The sequence below is a fragment of the Candoia aspera genome, chromosome 2 (assembly GCF_035149785.1).
Source record: "Candoia aspera isolate rCanAsp1 chromosome 2, rCanAsp1.hap2, whole genome shotgun sequence".
Classification (NCBI taxonomy): Eukaryota; Metazoa; Chordata; class Lepidosauria; order Squamata; family Boidae; genus Candoia; species Candoia aspera.
In genome coordinates, this window is record NC_086154.1 from 49,550,283 (window position 1) to 49,560,696 (window position 10,414).

The window sequence follows — 10,414 nt, forward strand, 5'->3', positions numbered from 1 at the left end:
AATGCAGGAAGAGTACTTGTGTAATTGGGACAGTTGGAACGCCTAGATTGTAAGTCGCCAGAGAATGATAGCAATATCTCAGAACTTGGCTACCTTTCTAGAAGTTTCTGTATACATGTCTGCAAAGAAATTGCACTTTCTCCTTACCTGACTTGCCGGATTTTGCTCAGGTGTGCAAAGAACTCCTTCACTGATTTCTTGATTAGAACATGCATATATATAGAAGGAACATTCCTCTACATCAGATAAGTCTTCTGTTTAGACCAGTGCTTCTCAAACCTGGGTAAATTACCCAAAACTGGGTAAAAGTGGTTTTTCTTTGGGTAATGACACACAAACCCATGAAATTGACTTAAAGTGTTTTACCTACATTGGGTAAAAATGACTTTTTGATATGCGGTTTTGGGTAATGAAGGAAAAAGTTTGGTTATACACTGGTTTAGACAGTGTAGCCATCCACATTCAGTTCAATCCAACATTTAAACAGATTTGTTTTTAAACTTGGTGAATGTTATTCAAGAGTCAGGGACAAAAATAAGCCAACAGGAGCTGCTAATGGCTGATTTTGGCATGTGAAGAAGATTATAAACAGAAATAAGGAAAATAGAAAATAGGGAAAATGAAAGAAGAACCTTCTTTTTCATGTAGAGAAGTTGTATAGAAGGACAGTTGGCCCTAATGCCTAGGACACAGAAATTTATCTCCAGTGCTTTGCCACTGCTTCCTAACCCCCCTCAGTGGCTACTGCCAGAGCTGGTCCTGTACAAGGTCATCCATGGAGATGGTCAACTGCATCAACATGACAGGCATCACCGGTCAATTGAAGCTCCACCCCTTTCTGTGTGTGCATGATGTGTGCAATGCACATTGGAGAAGGGTAGGGCTTTGATGGCCCAGTGATGCCTGCTGCTTTGATGCAGTGGCCCCACCCCACCCCTTGGGGATGGGCGACACCCCATCCTGCTATCAGCTAGATTCCGAGGGAGCTACTTTCCACAGTGGCAAACACTACACATTTTTCAAGCAGCAGATATTATGTTAAGAGTTGGGTCAAGCCAGAGAACTGCAGTCATCCAGGATGACATCTCAGTACAGCAGTTTTGCAAGGAGATGGGTATGTTCATTAAAAAGAAAGAGCATGAGAAGCACGTACTGCAAAAGGCACAGGAATCTCAAGCACAACCATACCATAATCAAGGTCTTTTAGGCCATTCAAAGGAATATTTCACCTATAGTGCCATAGGACATAATCACCTACAATACTGTCACCCCCGGGACAAAGAAAGGAGCTGGCAAAGCAGCATCATTAGGGACTAGTAATAATCTTGAGGCTTGTATCATTTCACAGCTGAGTTGTCTGAAAACAGGCAGACTGGCCATTATAGAAGACAGCAGTAGCAGCTGGTTCCCTCTCTGATTTCCTTATAGTATCAACTCCTTAATATTTTTTCCGTTACAACATTCCTTCCTTCCAACGTAGTTACCCTTTCTCCCCCCCCCCCATCTATCTTAACTCCCCCTAAAAGGCCTATTGAGAGACTGTAAGTCATATTTCTAAGGAAGGAAGCCCCACTGAACCCGTAAAGTAGACATGCTTAGGGCTGTGCAGTTAAGTTGTTTTAGCTGCATTGCTGCTCCTAAGCAAAAAGTAGGATGACATGTGGGGGGGGGGTGACTTTGCTGTCCTCATGTAACCTTTTCTCCCTTTCTCTTTGCACATGGCTTGCAAGCATTGCTTCAGCAGTTTTGTGTGCAGCTTGGCATTATCTACAAGCAGAAGGAACAAAGACATTTGCCTGTATTTCTATGCCACAAAAAACTAGGAGTAATGAAAGCCCATTTTCACATTCTTATTTATTTATTTATTTCAGAAATGGTGAGGACACCATTATTATCTAGGCTGAAAGACTTGACAAACTGCTCACGCAATCCTGAACCATTTCTTTCCAATAATAATAATAATAATAATAAACACAAAAAGAGAATTAAAAAAGGAAAAAAGAGAACCACTTTATCTTCTACAGAAGACAGTGCTTGAGCTATAATACTTTTGTAGTCCCATGATGTTTGGGGCTTTAAAATCTCTTATCTGTGCAAGGATTAGCTATGAGAGCTATCAGAAGTATTCCTATGCATTTTTATCTACTGTATTGTTCTACACAGAGATTTGTATTGTTTTAACTTATAGAAAAATAATGTAATAGGGAGGCTAAAAATTAGCTGTATTTTAAAAACAAAGATGTATATTTCCAAAGTTAGCAAATATTTTTTTTCTGTCTGATTATTGAATTAACACTTTCAGATTTTTTTTCATTCCCAAAGCCTTTTGAATTTGTTCCAAGTGAAATAGTTTTTAACTTCCTGGATGCCTTTCTCTCATACAACACAGAAAACATAAGATTCCAGTCATATCATATTAAAGCCAATAGGCATCTTCAGGAAGACATCCTTCAGTTACCCTAAAACTTGAGTCCCCCCTTCACAAGGCCCCCCGGGTCAACAATGTGCTTGCTACAATACGCCTCTGCCTTAATTTTATTTTAAATATTATTTTAATTTTAAAAAATGTGGGAACCTAGTATGCTCCAAAGCACAGCACCAGCTTCAGGAAAAAACTGCTTTCAACTATACATGTTGACCCGACACTGAACACAGAAAATAAAATAGTGGGCCACAGTTCCATTTGCATCCTGTTTTGTAGCTGGCCTCACACAACATGGCATCACATATTTGTAAAATCTATCAGAAAAACATTGGTTAGAGCAGACAGTTTTAATCTGTCCCTACTTCCAGTGACTAGAAAAAACATATTGTTCCTTAAAACATATTACTTGAAGGTCTGTACACGCAGCTGAAAGGACTTCCTGCAAGAAATACTGCAGTCTTTTCAAGTACAAGCATACTTTTAATCACTGAAAAAAAAATAATCAAAATACAAAGCAAGTTTTAACAAAGTTCAGGTTATCATTTAGTGGAGTTATTTATGCCTATATCTAAAATAGTCCTCTTACTTTATAAACCAGGTAAATGTGGAAAAGGGAAATATTGCTATTTAGTGTAGTCTTCCTATATGGTTGTTTGATATTTTTACACTATTTTATTTTTTATTCATTATACTAAACTAAAAGAAAAAAAAGTACATACAACAAAATTAAAGTATAATCACCACTTCCAAAGTGATAATCATATCAATAAAAAGAGGGGAAGGTAAAAACAAAACAACATATTGCTCAAAAGTCTTGTTATTTATTAATTTGTCCAAAAAAGTCTAACTTATCTGTTGACAACATACAGCATATCAGCAATTCAGTGCTGCAAGTCAGATGTAGATTACTTTTTCTAGTAAAATAATACTTTTAGGCAACACTCATGCCCCACAAGTCCAGAATTCTTCATATTTTCATGATGCACTGCATTTATATTTATTCAGTTATTTGATACTGATATTATGATTTGTACTTATTTATTCACAATTTGCTTACTAAATCACATTTCACAGTGAACAGCTACTAAATAGGGACTGGAAAAGCAGAGCCTTCCCCAATCTGTCACTCTCCAAATCTTCTCATCCCAACTAGTCTTAATCATGCTGGCCAGATATTGTGGAGGTTGCACTTCAACACATCTGGACAAGGGTGTCCACAGGGAGGGGGGTCATAGAAGTCAATACAGTGGCCACCACCATGTGATCAAATCCCTACAAGCACCCCTTCCTCTGGAGGATATTTTCTATTTGCAGCATATATCTCCATTTAGTCTCGTACAGCATGAAAACTGTTTCTCAGTATTAGTTGTAAACTAAGTTTAGTATCTTGAATTCCTAGATTCCAAATCTAAACCCTATTCAGGAGAATGATCTTTGCTACTGAAAGCATAAACCAACCCAAGTATTTTAAATTTTAATGAAAGTTTTAAAAAAATTAATAAAACAACTCATCTTACTCAACCTGAAAGTTTGCCATAAGTAGAAGTTCTGAGAACATCTTGATACAATCCCTTTGGAATCTGTCATAAAACACTGCATGTGGTAACAGCCCATCAATGGCATGCAAACTGTGTGTATGAAGCATTTCATGGACATCCACCCACAAGAGAAGGAGAGGAGAGGTGTAAGCAAGTTTGACATAATCTGGTTTGCTTCATTTTGCCTTCGCATGTTATATAAATCTATCCACTGTGGCTAGTACACTATAACTTATGGCTTTAGGAGTTATGCAAACTCAGCCAATTGTGAATTACTTAATAAACCATAATTAAGCAAGCCATGGCTTAGCACAATGGGTGAATCCAGGGACAGTTTGTATCAAGGTACACTTCCCACCAAACTCATAAAGTGTTTTGGAAAATGTATTTCGATGAAAGCCTGTGTATTTAAGAAAGCCCCTAAAATCAGCCTATATATCCTATATAGCAGGAAGCCACAGTTTGGCTGGAACATGGCAAAACAGACTGGCTCCAGATTAGCAAAGGAGTCAGCCAGAGCTGCAGACTCTCTCCCTACTTACTCAAGTTATATGCAGAACATATAATGAGGAGCTGAGCTGGAAGAAAATGGATGTGGATTTCAGTTCAGAGGAAGAAACATCAACCTCCACTTCACTGGTGACACTACTCTAGTAATGTAAGTCAAAGAGCAGGGTGAAAAAATGGGACTACAATTAAATGTAAAGAAGACTAAACTAATGACAAAATATGCAGCAACCAACCTCAGAACTGATAATGAAGGCAATGAAGTGGTAGATAATGGTGTCTGCCTTTGAGGATCAATCATCAACAGCAAAGGATATATAGATCTGATTTTCCAACAGCAAAGGATATATAGATCTGATTTTCCCAGCACTTTTCACTACCATTTTATTCTTTGGGTTGTGAATTACATATTCTATCCTCTACTTGGGATTAAGTTCAGGGTCATCTCTCCTCTGGTCATATCAACCAACAATCCTTCTCAGACACAGACTTTTAAACTATGGAGACATATTTACCTCATTCTCCTGGCCAAAACATATTTCTGATCATTCCCTATGAGGGTGATGAAGTTCCACAATACATCTCTTTCTCCTTTGGATATCTCCAAGATTGTAACATGGGTATGCTCCTCTCTTGTGCTCTCCACATCCTGCCTAAACTTCACCTGTTTCAAGCACTGGCAGAGTTGAGGTTTTCTGCCACAGGTACAAACCGTATTCTAGCTGACATTCCACTAATGTTGTGAGAATGTGGTGGAATTCTAAAGTCACTTAAACAGAAGATCTCAAATGTAATAAAGAAATATAGGCCATTTCTATATGGTTCCACAATGCCCATATTGACTTTTTAAGGAGAAGAAGGGCCCACAGAGCTATTTTTAACCTTGGTGGATACAAATTGAAAGTAAAAACTTTAAAGATGACTTGGTGTTGGTTCTGGAAGATCCTTTAAAGGGAATTGAAATATCAATGGGCAAATTAAAAGAATTTGGTGCATTAGCAGGTTTCAAGATTAATAAACAGAAGATGAAGATGTTAACAAAAAATATGAAAATAGAAGATCAAACAGAAAATGGGTTTTAAGATTGAGACGAAGGTAAAAGATTTGGATATCATTATGACAAACATGAACTGTATGTTACAGTATTTCAAAATAATTATTTTAAAACAGAGAATAAAGTTTAAAAAGACATGTTAAGATGGGAGGAACTACAACTGTCATCGCTGGGGAGAATTTCTGTGATAAAGATGAATGTCTTGCCTAGAATGATGTTTTTGTTTTTGACAATACCTGTTTTGACAATGGATGCACCATTTAAACAGTGGCAAAATAATATATTTGAATTTGTATGGCAGGGCAAGAAACCACGAGTTAAATATAAGGTGTTACAAGATGCAAAGGAAAGAGGAGGATTGGGTTTACCCGACTGAAATTGTATTTTGCAGCTTGCTGTTGGGTTTGGATGAGAGAATGGATGTTGCTGAGAGATAGAAAGATCTTGGAGTCAGAAGGACACAACCTGAGAGTTGGGTGGCATGGATATTTGGGGTACAACAAGTTAAAGTTAATGTGGATTTTAAAAATAATTACATTAGATGTGCCATATTGAGAATATGGAATAGATACAAACCCAGGCTGTGTCCAAAAATACCTTTGTAGCTCTCAGCGCAGGAAGGATTTTATAGATGAGAAATCACAATCAGCTAATTTATCATGAAATACCAGAATTTTCTGAAGGGGAATGTAAAATAAAATCAAGAGAAGAATTGGTGGCAGAGGAATACAAATGTCAATGGTTCTCTTATTCGCCATTATTAGAAAGATTTAACGTTGACAAAAGAATTTATGGTTTTGCATATTGTAAGACTGAGTTTGAAATAGAATTGTGTACAAATGATGAACATGTGATTGCTAATGTATATAACTTTCATTGAAATTTGATACAGAAGAAGTGAAAGAATGCATGATAAAATGGGCTAAAAATTAGTTATACTGATGGGCTAAAGTTTGTTATAACATGCAGATGGAACAATGGGAAATATGTGGTTGAAAGGATTGAACTTTACACTGGTATAATCTTAAAGAGAATTTTTATAAAGTGATGTATCATTGGCATATGTCACTAAAAACAGAAAGAAAAAAAGGTGCAAAAAAGAAAAAAGACAAAAAAATAGGAAAAAAGCCCCCCACAAAAGCAACTTCCCACCCTCACCACAAGTATAAACAATTACACTATCTCTTCATCTCCTCTTAATTAACAAATACAAAACTCTTCATTCCGTAATTCATCTCTTAACCATAGGCGATGAGTAATGTCTTCTCCAATCGAGGTATCAGCAAAAAGTCCAAAGAGAGCTCCAAAATAATAACATTAATGAACAGATAATTCAACATTCCACATCTCAACTCTTAACTGTAGGCAAATCCACATTTAAAAGGCATCAAGTGCTCTCAAAATCCTAGTGTGAACAAAAAAAACTAAAGTTTGACATGACAAAAGAGAGTTTCTCTTTTAAAGAAAACAAGCTCAGAAATAACTCTTACTTTAAGTAGAAAGACAATTAAATACAAAGCCAATTTAAATGCTATCAAATTAGAATACATAAAATAACTGGGGAGAAAAGCTTAAACATCACGTTAACTGTAATCAAACCCATTACACAACATTTTCCCACTCCAGATATCAGCAGATCCAAAGAGAACCACCCCAGAGAAAAACACGACCCATTCAAATAAACATTCCATCCTCAACTCTTAACTAGCAAATCCACAATTAAGAGGCATAAAGAAATCCCAGTATCCTAATATAAACAAAAGACTAAAAATTAACATGACAAAGAGGGATAATTTTTCCTTTAAAGAAAACAAGCTCACAAAAATTCCTTACTTTAAGTGGAAAGATATTTAAGTACAAAGCCAGTTTAAATACTAACAGATTAGAATACATAAAGTAACTGTAGGGAAAAAGACTTAAACAGAATGTTAACTGTAAGCAAATCCAACACATAACATTTTTCTGGTCCAGATGTCAGCAAATCTAAAAGGAACAACCCAGAATAGCAGCATGTCTCATTTTAACCCTGGTCAAATAAACCGACTTTGTGTTCCTTCTCTTTATGTAAAACAATTGTGCTCTTTAATCCATTCAGATGGATTAAATGTTGATCCTTGTTGCAAATTTCTTCAAAACTTTAAACAGCCTCTTTTGTTAAGTCCAGCAAAAAGAAATTATTCCAATTGCTCTCTGGGATTGTCATTTTTATTTCTTTCTTAATTTTTAAAGCCTCATCCAGGGTTTTTGTTTTTTTGCCTGATGACAAAATGCTTATTCAAGCTCTTATTCAAGTTGTTCTCGGGTATAGTTTGCTGCCTATCTTTTTCTGTAACATCTTCTTCTGGGAACAGCATGTTCCCAAGAAGACACAACATACAGTAGCTGACCTTATTGATTCAAAGTTCTGATGCAATTCCTCAAAAATATCTCTGGACACCATTATAAGTTGCTTATCTTGTTATGTCTCCAATATCAACAACAATTCTTCCTTCCCACAAAAATGCATTTGTTCTTTAAAATTAATTACAAAGTCTTAATATTCAAAATCCAATATTCCAACGTTTTCTGAGCCTTTAATCCATTTAAAACTTTCTAAAGCCAAAACGTTGTCTTGCTTTTTGCTGTTTATTTTAAATCCTTTAAAATTATAAAAATACATCTTCATTTTCTTATATTAAGGATTGAAGGCACTCACTCAGTGAATTGTCATTTTGAAGGCGTCTAACATCTTTAAAGCAGTGAATAGGCAATTTCGGAAAATAGTTAGCAAGGGGAGTGAGAACTTGGTGTCCTTCGAAAAGGTTCCATTTGCGGCTGGAGCAAGGATGGCAAATTCCCTCAGCCTCCGATTCTCCCACCCTCTGGAGACCACTGCTCTGCAGTCTCCTTGAGTGAAGCAACTGCATGGAGCACAGCTTGGGCAGTCGCAGTTCCGCTCTTTATCCAAAAACGGTCAAAGGAGCTGATCTACTTGTTGGCTCCCTGTCTTTTGCCGTAAATGTCGGTTCCGCTTTTTGCAGAGCTGTCTTCAGTCTGCCATTCTTCCCCAGAAATCGACCATGGAGTAATGGTTGGTGAAGATGATGGAACTTGCTGAGATGGCTAAATTGACTTCTTTGATCAGAGAAAAGATAATATCTACAGAAAAAACAGAAAAATGAACTTATGATTTATGGTTTTGATGATTAGACAGGATAGATTACAGAAAGAAGAGAGTTAAGTTGTTGTAACCGCAGAGTAAGAGGTACATTTATAATTGTACTTATAACTGCTGTAAAGAAGATCAGAAGCTACTTCTTTGTATCTTTTTTCTTTCTTTCTTTCTTTTACTTTTTTTCCCTTTCTTGCACTTTTAGCTTTCTCTTTGATTTCTTTTTTTATTTTCTTTTTCTTACTTTATATTAGTTTGTATTAGGGTTTATCTTCCTTTTTAAAAACTCTTTAATAAAATTATGTATGTATGCATGTAATAACCTTAATGAAATGGCAGACAGGTGGAATCAGCATCAGCAGGAAGAATCTATGGAGAATCACTTTTTTTCCTTCACCTGTGACATTGGCTACTTTTTAAAAGAGTGCTGGCTTATTCTAATTAAATGGAAAGGTGGCAAACAGTAACAATTATATGCCTATGGATGGTGAATAAAATGTGCCTCTCTAAGAAATAATCTAATAAACCTTCAGTCTAAAGATGGAGGGAAACCCACTTCCTAAAGTTAACTGATGGAGGACTTCCACTGAAGTCATTTTATCAGAAGCTGTTAGGCAAAATGCAAATTCAATGCAAAAGGCTCAAGAAGAAAATCATGACAACAAATCAGCTGTTGTTTCCTTCAGGGATGCATAGTTACAGCTCATCATATAGAGAAGGGTTCCTGATCCAGCACAGACTGCTTATGGAACTCATTTCCAATTAAAAAAAAAATTCCTATCTATAAATCCATCCCCAGAATTTTCTGCTGTCAGCAAAAGAACTATCTTTGGAAGGGAGAAGGAATTTTCAGATGTTTTTGATGGAGAAAAAGAAATCTTTTTTGAAGCAGTGAGTATTGTCTTTTTTATTTGTTTTGTATTTTTTTAAGTAAGGTGGGCAGGATCAACCATTTTAACTAGGCCACTAAGCAAGGCATAGTGGGTTACTTCAGAAATATTAAGACATAAATCATAGTTTCCAATCCCAAATAGTGAGATTCACACTATAGGTCTATGTAAAATGCTCTGGTCTTCATTCAGCGTGACGTAGCTTCTAAAAAGACAAATGCTATTTTGTGTTATATTAACTAGCAAGAGCACAGAGAAGGGTTACAAATATGGGGAGGAAAGCTCTGTGATGAACAGCTAAAGGAACCAAGCATGTTAGCTGGCAAAAAACTGAGAGACGATATGACAGCAATCTTCAGGTATCTAAAGGATTATCATAGCAGAGTGGATGGACTTGTTTGTCATTTTGGAAGAACTGATGACTTGAAACAAAGAGAAGTGGTATCATGTTAGGTTAAGAGGAATTTCTTGATAGTAAAAGCTGTCAGCCAGTAAAACTGGCTGTCTCATGAAGTAGTATGTTCCCCTTCAGCAGACTTCTTCAAGCAGCAGCTGGATAGCCATCTGTCCAAAATGCTTTAGCAGATCATGCATTTATCAGGAAATTAGACTAGATGACCTCTGAGAGGTCTCTTTCAACGTTAGGATTCGTTCATTAAATCACAGGCTTCAGAATGCAGAGAATAGCCAGGAAATAAGCAGGAAATTCTTGAGTCCATCAGTGCTTTTCCCTCAGAACTTTTCCCTCAGCTATGACATCTACTGGTCTAAGAAAAATCTCTTTATCCCCTCTCTTCACCAAAAGTGGAAAATTCAACAACTACAAGCATGATTGTAGGTTACAGTTTG